Here is an 18861-nt window from a genome sequence, read left to right as displayed (position 1 = left end):
TTATTGTGGTACCATTAGTTAAATTCAATATTTTTAAAACTTTTTTGGCTATTAGTATTTTTTCGATTAGGCAGTTTTTATCGAGTTGCGGCTTCTTTTTTAATACGTTTACATAAAAAATTTAATGGGGGTTTTGTTCCTTTAAACCCCCCAAATGTTTGTGTACGTTCCAATTAAACTATTACTGCGATACCATTAGTTAAACACAGTGTTTTTAAAACTTCTTTGCCTCTTTATATTTTTACGATAAGGCACCTTTTATCGAGATGTGGCTTCTTTTTTAATATGGTTCAAAATATACCTAAAAATGTAAATCATAAATAAATTTTCATATTATTACTAAGTCTCCATAATCGTACTTAACCATATAAAAATATGTGGTGGATTTGACAAAAATTCAAAATATCTCGATAAAAACTCGACTTTACGAAAAAGTACTAAGAGACAAAAAAGTTTTTAAAACATTGTGTTTAACTAATGGTACTACAATAATAATTAAATTGGAACGTACACAAAAGTTTGGGGGGGTTTAAAGGACCAAAACCCCCATAAAACTTTTATGGGGTGCCTAAAATTTACTATAATTTTTTCATAAGATACTATTGCCATAAGAATGCCACATGTCCATTTTCAATAAAATATCTCAAATAGTTTTCGATATATTGAAAAAAATCGATTTTTATTTTGTAACTTCAAAGGGCTATAACTTTTTTATGTGCACATTTGTACTAAGGTAAGTTAGGTTTAATCGAAGTATTTTTGGTCCCAGAATATGTGATTAAATTTATGGCCTGTATTTTTGTTACACCCTGTATATACCGTGTGTCCACGGATGGGGTGCCCAAGAGGAAAAACTTTTTTATTTTCAATTTTAGCGAAAAATGTCATTCTTGATAAAAAGTTTTGCTTGTTGTAAAACCCCATAAAACGAAATAAAATTCAAGCTTGTCAAAACCTGCTTAATTTTGTAGCCAATTTTATGTAAAACCCTATAAATTTTTGCATCAAGTTCGAAATCGTAACAATAATCTAGTATTTATAGTTACAATGTAGCTTAGTAACTGTCAACTCTGATAAATAATTTGCGAATTTTCATTCTACTTCGACAAGACAATGTTAAGCTCCAACACAGAATTTATCTTATAAAGTATTATGGAATTGGAGCTGGTTCGTACCGACATGCGATATAAATTTTCAATGAAAAATATCCAGACGTACTCGTTACACGGAATGGATTGAAGACACTAATAAAGAAATTCAATGAGACAGTATCTGTTGGAAACAGAAAAATATCAACATCGATGTATAATGAGGACGATGATGCAGCTACTGTCCTAGATATGCAGTCAGTAAGGGAAAATCCAAAGTTAAGTTTACGAAAAAGATCAACGGAACTTGACAAAAGTCACTTACAGTTAATAATAAAGTGGAGAGATGTTTTGAAGTTGGTAGAGGCTACGTCGAATAGTTGTTTTTTTATTTACTGTTAGTTTTCCTATTATTCTTTATTATTGTTTTGTTATTGATATTAAAATTTACTGTTTTTTATGGGGTTTTAGAACAAGCAAAATATTTATCAAGAATGACAATTCACAAGATAAATTCTTTGTTGAACGCTTAACATTGTCGAAAAAAATGACAATTCGCAAATTATTTATAGTAGTTGACAGTTACTAAGCTACACATATGTCCAAAAGTTTGGAATATTTCATCTTTTTATTGATTTTTATATATAAACTCTTCTGAATAGTTAAACACCACTTTGCTTAAATTCTCATCAATAATAAATAAATATCAAAAACAGATAAACTATATGCAAAAAAATTATTTAATCCCTTGGAGTGAAAAACTTACAATGTACCACTTAGATTTAAAAATAAATTAGTACAGATAAAATTAATTTTTAATAAAACTAATCATCAGTATTACCTCCATTGACCTGTATGCATGCCTGTACGCGATTTGACATGCTGCCGATTAACTGGTCGAGCTGGGCTTGCGGAATTCTCTCCCATTCCTCAGGAGGGGCATCTTTTAGTTCCCGAAGCATAATAGGGAGATTGTTTCTCTTCGTACTGCGTGTTTTGAGAATGTCCCAAGCATGCTCAATAATGTTTATGTCGGGGGAATTCGAGGGCCACTGTAATGTGGATATTCCTTCTTCTTCCAGAAAATTTTGTACTGCTGCTGTTCGACAATGAGGTGCGTTGTAATGCATAAACATCAATTCATCACCTACTGCCCCTCGGAATAGACACGACAAGATTTTACACTTTCTCGATGTATACAGCACCAGTGACTCTTCTCTCCAGAATCAGCAGTGGCGTCCGTATACCACTCATAATACCACTCCAAACCATAATACCGAGTCTGTGTTGGTAGGTTAGTTTGGGAACACGTAAGGGTCTTCTATGAAAAAAATGTACCGCATTTAGTCTGCGCGTTATTGTTTGCCGTGAAATATTCAGTCCTTGAAGCCTAGCAATTTCTCTGGAAATTCCAATTGTAGATTCCAGACGGTTTCTTCGAGCTATCAATGTTATCTGTCGGTCTTGTACTGCTGTTATACATCGACTTCTGCCACTTCTGGGGCGATCCTTCACGTCATTTGGATCTTGGAATTTTTTTTAATTTTTGATACATCATTTTGAGTAACATCAACAATATTGGCGATATCACTTTGAATAACTCTCTGTTGTAACAAAGTAATTACTCAAGATCTGTCAAAATGAGATATTATGTTTCTAGGCATTTTTAAACGGCTCAAATCAAATTTAAACAAAGACTGAAATAACGTGTAAATACGCTAATCAGTTGAATGTGACCAATATGATACAAAAACCATTCAAATTTTTTTATCATTTTCATTTAAAAACACTCTGGAATGAATATCAATGGCAGTTTTAAAACCAGCATAGGCTTAGATAGATTATTTGTAAGTATTCCAAACTGTTGGACATGTGTGTATATTGTAGCTACTACCTACACTAGCTTATTGTTACGATTTCGAACGTAGTGCAAAAATTTATAGGGATTTACATAAAATTGGCTACAAAATTAAGCAGGTTTTAAAAAACTTGAATTTTATTTCGTTTCATGGGGTGTTAGAACAAGCAAAAATTTTTATCAGGAATGACATTTTTCGCTAAGATCGAAAATAAAGAAGTTTTTCCTCTTGGGCATCCCATCCGTGGACACACTGTATATCCAACACACGAACACAATACACGAATAATCACCCACACACAAACGTTTAAGCACATATAAATAATTCAGAAATACACATAATAATCAGAATTTGAAATTCCATAGGGCAAAGAAATCAACCCTCACATCTTTACAGCCAAATCATGCATGTTGCCTATGGCATCGCAGCCAAGTCAACTTTCAATTTTTTGAGAAAACATTACCTCAACAACAACTTGGTGGTTATACACTGTTTTCAACCAAATTCTTACATAATATTTTTGAAACCGATTTCCGGAGTTGAAATCGAGACGTCAAACTTTATTTAGTCAAACATGTAAATTTAATTACAATCGATTATGGCTTAATCCCATATAAACACAATATTTAACTTAACATGCCATAAGAAAACAGTTTCAGAACCTTATTAACCCGCTGTCCTAGGTGAGCGACGGAAAACGACGCGACGCGATGCAATGCGTTGCGATACGATGCGACCAGTAATTGACGCGACGTGTGGCTTATGTAGCGTCGCATCGCGTCGCTTTCCATCGCTCAACCTAGGACAAACGTGACGATGTCAATTCATTACTATCCACGTTGGTTTAAAGAGTATTGTGGCTTATTACCAAGCACTTTCGATTATATTATTGTACCTGTTAAACCCAGTATTCAACTGTCAATAAGTAATTTTCAAAAACCAATTTCTATTGAGAAGAGGCTTTTACTGACTTTAAGGTATGTTAATGAGAAAATACTGGTACTATATAGTTACTATTATTTTTTATTTATTTAATAAACTATTGCGTAGCATAATTTGAATTGACAAAAGCAATGGGGTGTCACACTGCGTCGCACGTCGTGTCTCGTCGCGAACAAAACCAGTTCGCACTTCGTCGCGTCTTGTCGTAGACTGATTAATCCGAAAACGTAGGCCACACACAAATACAACCATTACTTAATATTTTCGCGTCGCGTTGTCGCGTTTGTCGTTCACCTAGGACAACGGGTAACCAACTAATTGAATATAATATCAAAACATGAGAATCAAATACACACAAGCAACATAAATAATCTCTGAATTGTACTCAATTGCTAAGTACCCTTTTAGACTAAGAAACTTGATATCTGACACCGGTGTCCACCAACGTTGTTCAATTGCAGTAAAGCATTGTTTTAAATGAACGACTACATACAGACGAGCCACTTTGAGTGTGTGGCTGATTTTAGTGGCTCAACAATGCCTTGTTGCAATTGAACACCGGTTCACCAGACACCAGTGTCTTATAGGGTCGATTTCTCATACCTGCGGTAATCTATGGTTCAGTTGAACCCGGTTCACTGGTGAACTACCGTTTTGTTTGGAATGCATTTCTCATTGCGCGTTCATGTCAGTGCACGTTGTACAGCTTTCGAGAAATGCCAATAGATGGCAAAAGGTAAAAAACTGTCGCCATTTTGAACTACCGTTTTTATGCTGTTTTTGAATAAAGTTAAATTTAAGTATTTATAGTCAAGTAGTAATTTTAATAATTATAAATAAATGTTATAAAAACAAAAATAATGTTATCGTTTATCGTTAGGCTTAATATAATAAAATAGGATATATTTATATTATGACAGCGTTTCGTGTTAATACAACGCATGCGTAATCCATGAAATCATCTGAACTGGGTTCAGAAATCTTTGAACGGCCGAATTCCACCGTTCAAGCATCGTTCAAGTTTAAACTGCCATCGGTTGAACGTGAATTGAGAAAGACGATTTTGACTTTAAACTGACGTTCACTAAAAGTTCAGGTTAAACTGGAGTTGAACTCGATATGAGAAATCGGCCCTAAGGGTCGATTTCTCATACCTGCGGTAATCTATGGTTCAGTTGAACCCGGTTCACTGGTGAACTACCGTTTTGTTTGGAATGCATTTCTCATTGCGCGTTCATGTCAGTGCACGTTGTACAGCTTTCGAGAAATGCCAATAGATGGCAAAAGGTAAAAAACTGTCGCCATTTTGAACTACCGTTTTTATGCTGTTTTTGAATAAAGTTAAATTTAAGTATTTATAGTCAAGTAGTAATTTTAATAATTATAAATAAATGTTATAAAAACAAAAATAATGTTATCGTTTATCGTTAGGCTTAATATAATAAAATAGGATATATTTATATTATGACAGCGTTTCGTGTTAATACAACGCATGCGTAATCCATGAAATCATCTGAACTGGGTTCAGAAATCTTTGAACGGCCGAATTCCACCGTTCAAGCATCGTTCAAGTTTAAACTGCCATCGGTTGAACGTGAATTGAGAAAGACGATTTTGACTTTAAACTGACGTTCACTAAAAGTTCAGGTTAAACTGGAGTTGAACTCGATATGAGAAATCGGCCCTAAGGGTAGTAATTACCTGCGGTAATCTATGGTTCAGTTGAACCCGGTTCACTGGTGAACTACCGTTTTGTTTGGAATGCATTTCTCATTGCGCGTTCATGTCAGTGCACGTTGTACTGCTTTCGAGAAATGCCAATAGATGGCAAAAGGTAAAAAACTGTCGCCATTTTGAACTACCGTTTTTATGCTGTTTTTGAATAAAGTTAAATTTAAGTATTTATAGTCAAATAGTAATTTTAATAATTGTAAATAAATGTTATAAAAACAAAAATAATGTTATCGTTTATCGTTAGGCTTAATATAATAAAATAGGATATATTTATATTATGACAGCGTTTCGTGTTAATACAACGCATGCGTAATCCATGAAATAATCTGAACTGGGTTCAGAAATCTTTGAACGGCCGAATTCCACCGTTCAAGCATCGTTCAAGTTTAAACGGCCATCGGTTGAACGTGAATTGAGAAAGACGATTTTGACTTTAAACTGACGTTCACTAAAAGTTCAGGTTAAACTGGAGTTGAACTTGATATGAGAAATCGGCCCTGTGTGAAAGTGTACTAAGGCCCGGCGCAAATTGAACCTAACCGAGACACAACCTGCGCCGGCGGGACGGGTGACCCGTGCATTTATTTTTCTAGAGCACCGCATATCGAACCCAACCTGACCCAACCGTTGACTGTCGATGTGGCAAATATCAAAATCAGTGCGGCCGTGTAACGGTTACTTTTGATACCAGTTCTCAGTGGTACTGAGTACAAATACTGATTACAAAATACTGATGTATCTGATCCTTGTACTGAATTGAGTAGGCAACTTCAAATCGGTATTTCCGTACTTGTAACTCGTCACGTTTTAAATATCTTACACTACACGTCCCTAGTAGCCGTAGCAGTATGACTTTCGAAAAGATCGAATTTGATCATAAGCGGGTGCATAAAAAGATGTCTTACACTGACTGAGTATTTTATTTCTGCACATAATACCTACATACCTCAGAGTTATTTACTAAAACTAACTCCATCGGCATATTTCGTTTTTAATTTTTAAGCATAAATAAAAATGTTAATATGCCAACAATTTAAATTTGAGGATAATACGATAATTTTATGATCACAGTTTTAAGTAACATGAATAATTTTTTATTGATCTGTAGATTTAAGGCATTATATAAAAAAAATTTACCTAGAAAGGGGATTACTATTTCATTTTAAGCAACCTTATTTTTCTAATAATGTGTTATTGTAAAGGCATAACTTTGATTATTAATTTCGTATCGCCGCGTATCGTCTACTAGTAATAAAGTTATCAGAACTTAATGACAAAAAGAAAGCAGTTTTCACTCGGCGTTTTGACTATGCTAATATTTTATTTATCACAATAAATTGTACTTAAGTATCATCCGTATTCATTTCATTTCCTATTTTCTCCCATTCGCCGTCTTTCCATGAGTGTATCTCGAACGAGTTCAATTAGCTTCGATACGTCCATCTCGCAAACAAAATTATAAAAATAAACATCTGGCAGTGAGGCACGCGTCCCACGACCCAAGAAAACTGTACGCCGATGACAAACGTTCTCAAGTGAGACCTGCGAGCGCAAGCACTGATCGCAGGTTAGGTTCAATTTGCGGTGTCTCGCTTCTAAGCGTGCTTCACAAAACTGTCCACGCAGTTCGCCGGTGCAGGTTGTGTCTCGCTTAGGATCAATTTGCGCCGGGGCTAAGTGTGTCTTTGGGAACTTATATAGACCTATGTAGTCACTTCTACGTACGTTAACTGGTCATATTTTATTTATTTTATATTGCAACCTAAGTTGTGTGAAAATGTGATAAATATTCCAATAGAAGGGTCAAATATTTACTCCCTAATACTATTGATGTTAGTTATACATAAATAATACTGATACAACTACGTTCAGAAGGGAGGACCAGAAGTAGTTAGTCGACAAGGAAGCTGTTTATTAATTTCATAACTTTTTAAAATATTTTATCTGGTTCTAATAGATAAGTTTTTATTATTTTAATGGTATGTACCTACTTAAATTCGTAGCCTTTGAAAATCGTGAACATGTTCTTATTTTATTATACAGTGATGAGCGCGCCAATAACCGGCAAAATAACGCAAACGATGGAAAAGATAATAAATTGTAAAGTAAAAAGAGATGAAACTAGTAGAGGTGAAAATTATCGAAATAAACGTATAAATTAACAGTATAATAAGTCAGGAAATAAAATTAGAAATTATTTATCCTCTGAGCTTTTTAAGTTGGAAAAATAAAGCATAACAGAGTGGCGAAATACTCGACAAGGGTAATCTAAATTGCATTTCACGTCCTGTCATTCACCGTGATAATAATTTTAGCGAACTACTTCCTTTTAATATTCCCCAAAAGGTGAATAAAGTATAAACTAAAAGAAAAGAAAAGATGGTTCAGATTTGATTACAGTACAGGGCCTCGATCATTGACCCTTCGCTTCGTTATCGAACGTATTCGCTTTCTGAAATCATTTTTGCCCAACTGAAATCAAATCCTTTCATCCTTTCCGAGTAATTATCAAAATAATTACCAAAGATGATACTAGCACCGTTTATGAATCAAAAAGTTTAATAAGTCAGGAAATAAAATTCAAAATTATTTATCCTCTGAGCTTTTTAAGTTGAAAAAATAAAGCATAACAGAGTGGCGGAACAGAGTAACAAAGTGGTGGAAGTAGTTCGCTAAAATTATTATCACGGTGAATGACAGGACGTGAAATGCAATTTAGATTTCCCTTGTCGAGTACTTCGCCACTCTGTTATGCTTCATTTTTCCAAATTAAAAAGCTCAGAGGATAAATAATTTCGAATTTTATTTCCTGACTTATTAGACTTTTGATTCATAGACGGTGCTAGTATCATCTTTGGTAATTATTTTGATTATTTCATTCATAGGAGATTCTGACCAATAGAAAACTACAGAAATCTAAATTAAATCGATAATTTTTGATAATTTCCCGTCGTCAAGTATATTACGTCAGATTCGTAGCAGTGGTATTCATACCAGATACGTTCAGTGACATTAATGTTTTAAAAATTATAAAAGTGATGACTGTCAACCGTCAAATTAATATTTATAACAACTGTGTGTTTAATTGTACTAATTTGTACTTACATAAATAAATTACAATAAACTTTTGGTGTTGAACAGTTTTATTCATGAAATAATCGCAACAAATTGCACTCGATCTCTAAAATTAATATAGAATTTTTGCCCTCGTGACACTTTGACATAATTTCACTCGCCTTCGGCTCGTGGAATTAAAACTGTCAAAGTGTCACTCTGGAAAAATTCAATAATTTTAGAGCTCTTGTGCAATTACTATTGATAATTACCCGGAAAGGATGAAAGGATTTGATTTCAGTTCAATGCCTCTAGCCAGGTGCTCCGATGAGGAAACGGTTATTCCGAAATATGTATAAGCACATAGTAGAGGTGCTGTACTGTAATCAAATCTGAACCATCTTTTCTTTTCTTTTAGTATAAATTAACATTACGACATTACATAATTTCCCACCTTTACACGTATCGGAGGAGTAAAACAACTGTCACTCTGTGACAGGAGAATTTTATAAAAAACTCCTGTCACAGGCGTCTAAAGCTGGGAAACTATGTAATGTACTTAATGTTAATTTATACGTTTATAACGATAATTTCCATCTCCACTAGTTTCATCTCTTTTTATTTCACAATATATTATGTTGTCCATTGCTTTTGCGTTATTTTGCCGGTTATTAGCCCGCTCATCACTGTATAAGTAGTTCTCGATTTATTTTATTTTTTCCGTAGAAAAATATCAAAATTAGTGTTGAGCATAGACATAATTATAATAACTAGACTGCATTCTGCAATCTAAAACTGTTTCCCAATGCGACAGAGAAACGTGTTTGTATTTAGCTCTTTTTAATCGACGGGGTGTATCCAATGACGTTGGGTTTATCGACCACGTGACTTTCCCACTGCCGCCGATTTGATAAACCCAGCCGATTAGAAAGGAATGACTACGTTAAATAAAAAAAAACACTTTTCTCTGTCGCATTGGAGGAACAATTTCAGATTACAGATCGCAGTTGGCAACTCAGTTGCCATTAAACATTCCTCATGTAGAGACAAATCTACCTGCTCAGCAACCCACGTGATGAAAGAGTCATACAGTACCTAAGGTTCTTATCTTTATAAATTTTATCCATCGTTTGGAATTTTAAGTAAAAATGTTAATATATCACATTTTTATACCATTTAAAGGGATTATATCCTTGTATTTATTTGGTGACTCAGCATCAGTGGCTGTTTCTCCATAAGTGCACATGTGCACGTGAACCCCCAAAATTATTTTCACACAAACATTCATATGTAACATTTTTCATTCTATAAATAACATTTTAATCCAATTATACATACATTAATTGAAATCCGAAATAACAGATCCAAAAGGAGGTTATAAGTATTTAATAGGTAACATTTAAATATTTTTATTCTATTTCAAAGGAGAAACTTCACGGATGCGAGGCCTTAGACAGAACCTCTCGTTCACCGCTCTTACGGTGGTTCCTATCCAAATGACTTTTCATACGGCAAAATACAACTCACCACCCGCCCGCTACCCGCTATAGCCCACAAGTTTAGATGGCCACAAGTGCACAAGTTGGTTGTGATCTTATGCTATTTTAACGTGCACGGCACACGTAGGTACATTTAAATTTTGTTTTCGTGAAGTTCGAATTTCGGAACAATATTAAGAATGGAGGGATTTGTGGATGTGAATGTTAGCGTGGAATATTTAAAATCAATTAAATTTTCTTCATTATATTTACAAAAAAAGTTAAAAATGCCGAAACCAAATTTGTTAATTAAGAATGTACCAAAGTGCAAAGGTCGGGATTATAAATGATTATTTAAAAGGGAGATTTGTGAATATACCTATACCTACTTACAAATTGTGTTGGTGTGCTACTATCAATACCTACTTTCTACCGCTTTCCGTGTTTCCTACATATTTGGAGAAGAGGAAGCATAATGAATAAAATAGAAGATACGATTTTAATTATCCGGGGAGTCCACTTAAGTAAATTTTTGATTCAAAATACTTTACAAGATGATGTTTCTGAAATAATTTGAATTCTTCAATTACGTGTTACGATGCCAGTGACAACTGCAGAAACAGAACGATTGAAATGTATCAAAACTTTCCTTAGAATGGCTATGGGCCAGGGCCAGGATCGACTAATTGCACTCGCAATGTTTTTAATTAAAAAAAATTATTCAAGAAATTCCAAATTTAACTGAATTGGTTTGTGAATAATTTTATCTAAAAAAACACAGGCGACTGACTTTCGTTACAAAACATGCTTGTAACATTTAAACACTAAATTATAATTTTAAGTCAATAAAATACATTATTTATTGTAATTATTAATAAGGTCCTTTGATTTTTACAATTTGATGACACTCAAAAAATTTTACCTGCGGAAATAGGGCCTCAATTTCTTTTTATATCTTAATATTATGTGTGCACCCCCAATATTTTACACCAGGCGTTCGCCACTGCTCAGCATGTGATCACCCAGTTTTAATACTGATATTTTATATATCGAAAACGTTCTGTGATTGATGTAGCTCTTTAAGGGAGTTTAATAAATTGTATACCTTTTATAAAGGATTCTTCAATAAAAAATTTTTGTGATTGATGATATACAGCTACACGAAAGTTCATTCCTTGTTGTGGATTTTGTAATTGTTTTTGTCGTCCATCCTAACAATCTTAATCCATGCTGTCTCATTTTGTTATCAATTACTTAAGATCTTATTCATCATCATCATCCTGGTGCTACAGCCCTTAGAGGGCCTCGACCTTCTCAAGCGTTCTACGCCATTCTGTTCTGTCCCTTGCCTGCACTTTCCAGTTGCCGACTCCGATCTTCTCGGCATCTTGTGTTACCCCGTCCATCCAGCTCAACTTTGGTCTACCCCGTCTTCTCATTCCCACGGGTTGAGCTGTTAGAATCCTTTTTATCATGTTCCATTCAGGGGCTCGGGCTACATGTCCTGCCCACTGCAGGCGATTTCGCTTAATTATAGTGAATATTTCATTCATAGGAGATTCTGACCAATAGAAAGCTACAGAAATCTGAATTAAATCGATAATTTTTGATAATCTCCCGTCGTTAAGTATATTATGTCATATGCCCTTCGTTGCTACGAAAAAATACATTCAGTGACATTAATGACAATTAATGTTTTAAAAATTATAAAAGTGATGACTTTCAATCGTCAAATATTTATAAAAACTGTGTGTTTAATGGTACTTACATAAATAAATTACAATAAAATTTTGGTTTTGAACAGTTTTATTCATGAAATAATCGCAACAAATTGCACTCGACCTCTGAAATTAATATAGAATTTTTGCTCTCGTGACACTTTGACATAATTTCACTCGCCTTCGGCTCGTGAAATTAAAACTGTCAAAGTGTCACTCGGGAAAAATTCAATAATTTCAGAGCTCTTGTGCAATTACTACTGATAATATCTTTTCCACCAAACGTTTGCTTGTAGATATTCTGCAGTTCAAAGTTATATCTACGCCTCCATATTCCGTTCTCACAAACCGCTCCGAATATCTTGCGTAGTACCTTTCTTTCAAAAATTGATAGAGCGGATTCATCTGCTTTAGTTAGCGTCCATGCCTCTAAACCATATGTTAGAACGGGGACTATCAATGTTCTATACAGCCTTATACGAGTTTTTTGAGACATACGTTTGTTAGATAAGTACTTTGATAGACCATGATAACACCTGTTTGCAATTATTATTCGCTTTTTTATTTCCTCAGATGTGTCATTATTGGGGTTAACCGATGTCCCTAGATATATGAACTATTTGACCGCTTCGAAGTTTTGGTCATTGATGATTAGATCTGCATCAACATTTCCAGCTCTTGTGTTTGTGTTGGTCGCCATGAATTTTGTTTTATTTTGATTTATATGTAACCCCATTAGTTCTGCTGCTGCTACTAGATCGGTTAGAATTTCCGCAGTTCTCGCCCTGGTTCTTGTTATAATGTCCACGTCATCTGCATATGCAAGAATTTGGACTGATCTATTAAATATTGTTCCTCTGCTATCTAAATTAGCGTCTCGTACAACTTTTTCTAAGGCTACATTAAAAAGCTGACACGCCAGCGCATCTCCCTGCCTTAACCCCTTATGTATTTCGAATGGGGTTGACGAGTCGTTTTGAATTTTTACTGCTGATAGCATCTTCGCCATTGTCACTTTTATCATAGATATGAGTTTTTTTGGAATTCCCAACTCATTCATAGCATTGTAAAGACTTGGTCTTCAGACACTGTCATATGCCGCTTTAAAATCGACAAAAATATGGTACATATCTATGTTAAACTCTTGCGCTTTTTCAAGGATCTGTCGTAGTGTAAAGATCTGGTTAATGGTTGAACGTCCGCGCCTGAATCCTGCCTGATATTCTCCTAGAAACGTTTCGGTATAGGGCTTCAATCTCTCGTGTAAAATGTTTGACAATATCTTGTATGCTGTATTTAGGAGAGTTATTCCGCGGTAATTATTGCATTCCAGTTGGTTTCCCTTTTTGTGTAACGGGCATTTTAAGCCTAAACTCCATTCTTCAGGCATTTGCTCCTCAGACCAAATTTTACAAACAATTTCTCGCATCACCTTGGTGATCTGGGGCCCGGATTACGTACACTCGATACGCATCGTATCCGCCATGTTTACCGTAGGGAGTGATTACAAAACCTCTTTCCCTACGTTGTCGATGCGAGTCAACTCGAAGGCACTGCTCGATACCTACGACCCTGTCGAGTTGCCAACTCGAACTATCTATCTCTCTCTGATAGATCGCTGATCTCCTATAACGCTTTCTCTCTTGCCGGTCCAAGTATAAAAATTAAGAAAAGTGAATACATAATGACATAACCTACTTACTTCATACTTTGATTTTTTCAATTTAAAAATAATGTAAATCGTTAATCAAACGATATTTAGATTATACACGGTTTTGATAATAATTCTCATGTTTTGAACATTAAAAAAATATATTGTTTAAATCTCCCAGTAAGGTGTTATTACACTCATTACACGGACAGAAGTTCTCTAATACATACTTTCCTATTTTAAAAATATGTGAAGGAAAGCTCTGAGACAGAATTCGATGAAGTGAATAGGTAGTTAGCAGTGACCATTACGACCTTTAGTAATATTTTTATATAACGTCTCCCATCTTTCCCTGGCCATTTAATCTTTAACGGTAAAAAATCATAATTAATCTCAAATTCTACTCAAGTTCGAAAATCATATATTTATATATCTAGGTACACGTTCACTGTATCATCCTTAGAATATAAAATAAACGTTTATAACAATTAAATATGTAATAAAAACTTTATTTTATATTCTATTGTAATAATGATTGAGGTTAATGAGAGAAATTCCTTGACATATAACGTGCACATCATTCCATTTGTTCGAAATATTATCCCGTACGTTCAAAAATACGAAAATTGCCGATGATTTTCTGACAGTCTACTCGAACCCAGTTCGTAATCACTTTTTGGCTTCGATGCGTATTCGCATCGAGTTTGCCTACGGTTCGTTTTGCGATCTCGCATCGAGTGTTCGTAATCCCGCTGCTGCTCTCCACCGTGCTTAAATAACTCTGCTGGGATGCCATCGCTGCCTGGAGATTTGTGGTTCCTTAGTTTTTCAATAGATATTTTCACTTCTTCTACCGAGGGGGGTTCCACGAGCTCCTCATTTCGGTATTCCAGCTCTATGTTGTTAGTAGGCTCCCCTTCCAGCAACTCTTGAAAGTGCCCTACCCATCGTAACAGGATATCATCTTTGTTGGTAAGTAAGTTACCTTCCTTATCATTGCAATAATTGATTCTCGGTTTGAATCCTTTTCTAATAGTATTTATTTGATGGTAGAACTTTCTTGTTTCTCCGTGACTCATATGGCTTTCAAGCCGTTCTAATATGTCATTTTCTGAGTCTCGATTCTTTTTTCGGTGTATGCGTTTTTCCTCTCTTCTTAAGTTTTTGTATCTATCTATTGTTGTTCTAGTTTTCCGTTGTTGCATGGTCCTAAATGTCTCGTTCTTCTCATCTGTTATTTTTTTGCAGTCTTGGTCGAACCAGTCGTTTCTTTCTTGGGTTCGGGATATTCCCAAGGTGCTTTCGGCTGCTAACTTCAGAGCCTCCTTGCAGTTGTTCCACATTTCCTTGCTTGACTGGTCGACTGCCCAGGTGTGTTCTAGGATTTCTTTTATATTTGACTGGAACTGTTCCTCTATGTTTTCATTTTTTAGCATATGTAAATTATATTTTACTTGTCTAGTGCCCCTTTCTTTTTTGGCATTGGAAATTCTTTGTCGTAACTTGGCTTCTACCATGAAATGGTCTGAGTCAATATTTGCGCCTCTGTAACTTCTCACGTCCATTAGGTTTGTAAAGTGCCTTCTGTCAATTATAACATGGTCAATTTGATTTGTGGTATTTCCATTTGGTGATATTCAAGTTGCTTTATGGATATTTTTATGATTAAGACATGTACTTCCCACAATTAAATCTTTGGAAGCTGCCATACTAATAAGTCTTAAACCATTGTCATTAGTAACGTCATGAAGGCTGTGTTTACCAATATAATCTTGGTAGCAAATCTCTTTTCCTATCTGAGCGTTCATGTCTCCAATGATTATTTTAATATTGTTTTTGGCACAGTTATCATATGCTCTTTCAAGGTCTTCGTAGAATTGATCTTTAATTTCTTCGTCTTTTTCCTCGGTTGGCACGTGCACGTTGATCAGGCATATGTTGAAAAATTTTCCTTTTATTCGAAGGATACATAACCGATCATTTATGGCTTTAAAACCAATAATTAAATTTTTTTTTTTATTTTTTTTTGATACTAGGAACGCGGTTCCGAACTCATGTCGATTCGGGTTGCAGCTGTAATAGATATCATGTTCTTTTTTTTTCTGCCTAATGCCGGTTCCTGTCCATCTCATCTCTTGAATGGCTGCAATGTCTATTCTATATTTTAGAAGTTGATCTTGGAGCAGCTTTAGTCCCGCTGTCCTATACAGCGTTCTTACATTCCAAGTACTGATTTTTAAATCATTGTCCTTAGTTCGGTGCCTGGGTCGTCGTCTTGAACTCAGTTCGGCTTTTCTATCTCGAGATTTCGTAACAATAGTTTTTTTTAAGAGATGAGGGAGTTAGCCTCATGCCCAACCCCCTTTTCGGAGGACCATTTCTCCCTTCCTCGTCAGCCCTGACCCCCCTCTTCCACTGGGGTTGGTTACCCAGTCTCCAATAGAGTTGCTCAGGTTTACCGGGGTTCACCCGTGTGATCCGGATCACATTTCTCGGAGGTGAGGATAGGAATTGAGTAGGAGAGGCTAGAGGTGTTATCTGGAAGCAACACCTTATGATGCGCATCACTAGATCTTATTAAGATCTTAAGATCTTATTACAAATACCTTAAGATCTTTTATCTGTATTTGGGGTCAAATTCAAGTTTTTTATAGAACCGTTATTACAGTTTAATAGGTTATATAGATAAATATTTATTTTAATTTTTCAAAAAATTATAAAAATACCATATTTATGACGTAATTTAAAAAATACTGCTGTTGGCCATATTACCAACATGTGGACGATACGACTACATTAAAGTACCTAACTGATTTTTTATACTTAATTATGAAACTTAACAATGTGGGTATAGGGGGTGTGTGCCAATGGCACATACCCCCTATTATATACGCGAAGTTTTTGGTTCTGTTAACCTGACTGAATTTAAAAATGGGTGAAATCCCATCTTAAAGCTTAGGAAAAGACGCTCTAATCCATATGTCAACCATCCATTTTGGTCCAAGGGTGTGGGTTTACCCCATTTGGAGTGTGTTTTTTTCTTGTCACCAAAACTCAGGCCGACCCCTACGGCTTTTGATAGTATTGACCACAGGCGTAACCAGGGGATTTGGGGGTTGTAACCCCCCATTGAGATCTACTTTGAGCTCTATACGCTTAACACCATTTGTGTTGTTGACAAATCAAGCCATTTTGAAGTTGTAACCCGCCCCCCTTAGGATCATCCTGGTTACGCCGTTGATATTGACCATTACCTTTCCAACGCATGTCTAATTTTGAAAATCGGTTACACTGTTACACCATTCAAAAGTTACTGAGCTCAGAAATTTGATTCAATTTCTATTTAAAAAGAGGAAAATATTTTTGGATATCTGATCTGAATTTTTTTCTATGTTTCAAGAGAACCGGTGTAGTTTGTGGCTCTCATATCTCAGAAAATTCGAATTTAAGTTATAGGCCTCATAAGTATGATCAAATTCATTTCCTACGGGAAAACGGTTTTTCAAGCTCACTAAATCCTATAATACTTTCAGATATCATATTTGACCTTGGGTACATCAGACACTACTTGTCGATGCCTTTCAAACTCATTTTTAGTGACCGATCAAAATCGGTTAAACCGTTTAGAATTTATCGAGTTACAAAAGTAACTTTATTATAGTAAGTATTCATTTAACGATTATCGCCGAAATGGTCACGTGGTTACGACGCTAAACTTAAAAAAAAACAAACTTGAAAAAACATAAAATAGAAAAACAATCTAGTGTACCTTCGATGGACACAATTAATTATATTGAAAAAATATTGGGATGGCTGGGATATGAACTCGGATTTTCCTTTCACAAGTTTAGGGTCGTAACTACTGGAGCATTTGAGCGATAATGCGACAAAGGCGACCATGTATAATGCTCAACGTGTGATCGAGAAAGATTACATTCAAGAAGAAGAATAAAAAAACCGATAAACGCGGTAAAAATGAGTGGCGCAAAATGACTGGCAAAATGAGTAACGAAAAATGCGTTTTTATTTTCGACGGAAAATAAAACTATAGTTTTATTTTGAAAGATTTTTCCATAGTATTTGCTAAATTTTTGAAGTAAAATGGGCCACAAACAGTACCTTTGATAAAGTTTGCAGGTTAAGGGTCCGTTCTCATGACAAGCGCTTAACGCGCGTTTTGAAAACGCGCGATTACAACTACATACATTTTACTTGGGACCCTTCACATGCTAACGCGAGTTTCAAGTCATTAAAACGTTTCGGCATGTGAACGGCCTTAAGAAGTAAAATACAGTACGCGCCACCGTACTATATTGGGACCGTGCAAGTTCGGCAAAGCGACCCCTATTTCTACGCTCTGTACTATTATTCGCACTTTTAATTATATTGGCCAATTATATTAGTCCTGGTTACTGGATAATTGTCAAGGCCATAGTCCAAAAAAATAATAAGAAGAAAAAATAAGATTCAGGTTATGTTATGAAAACATCAACAATTGTATGTAGTAAATAAAATTAGTTATTAAAATGCAGTACTGCAAGCAAAATACAATTAATTAAATTTACCTTTATATAATAATTGCATATCATATCAATATTGTGGAGCAATATATAATTTTTATAATTTATATAATTGACAATATGAATTATTTAAGATAGTTGCAATATTTCTCCGCGACTCGCGCAGGGTCGTTTCTCGTTTCCCTTTCCAAGTACTTGCACACCGCGAATAGACACATGGGTAGGTACCTAATTGCTATGCTTATGGGCTAATCCGGTCCTTTCTTGTCGTTCATCCGTCATGTTACTGTCAAGAAACTATTCAAAATAATTGTTTTTCCATACAAAAAATACATTAATTAATAGTATTATTACTCTGCTTTAAAATAACTTTATTCAAACACCAAGAATATTACACCTTAAAACTTTTATAACTTTACATGGCTATGTTTTACAACTATAAACGTCAAAATTAGATCAGCTGTATTTAATACAACTATCTGTCAACCTTCTATGTTAATGTTCAGTTTGTATACATTTTTTAGGTTCTAAACGTCACTAGACATAAAAATAAACATTGCAACAAGTGAAGGCTCCAGGACTGTAATAGCTCAAGGTTCCTATGTATCTAGTAGGGTGACTCTTACTGTATATGTAGTTGTAATCGCGCGTTATCAAAACGCGCTTTAAACGCCTGTCATGTGAACGGGCTCTAATCCTCTTTTGTGGCGGGTTTACTTCAAATTTAGTAAATACTGTGCAGAAATCTTTTAAAATAAAACTATAATTTTATTTTTCATCGAAAACGAAAATACAGTTTTGCGCCACGTAATATTCA

General features: G+C 35.0%; 1 protein-coding gene across 1 annotated transcript in view; it reads right to left on the bottom strand.

Annotated features, from left to right (window-relative positions):
* Positions 1-18861, bottom strand: part of LOC114335850 (tRNA (cytosine(72)-C(5))-methyltransferase NSUN6) — a 58872-nt gene that overhangs the window by 2517 nt on the left and 37494 nt on the right. The gene's annotated exons all lie outside the window — the stretch shown is intronic.

This window comes from Diabrotica virgifera, chromosome 2, assembly GCF_917563875.1.
Source record: "Diabrotica virgifera virgifera chromosome 2, PGI_DIABVI_V3a".
NCBI lineage: Eukaryota > Metazoa > Arthropoda > Insecta > Coleoptera > Chrysomelidae > Diabrotica > Diabrotica virgifera.
This window is presented reverse-complemented; position numbering and strand designations above follow the sequence as displayed.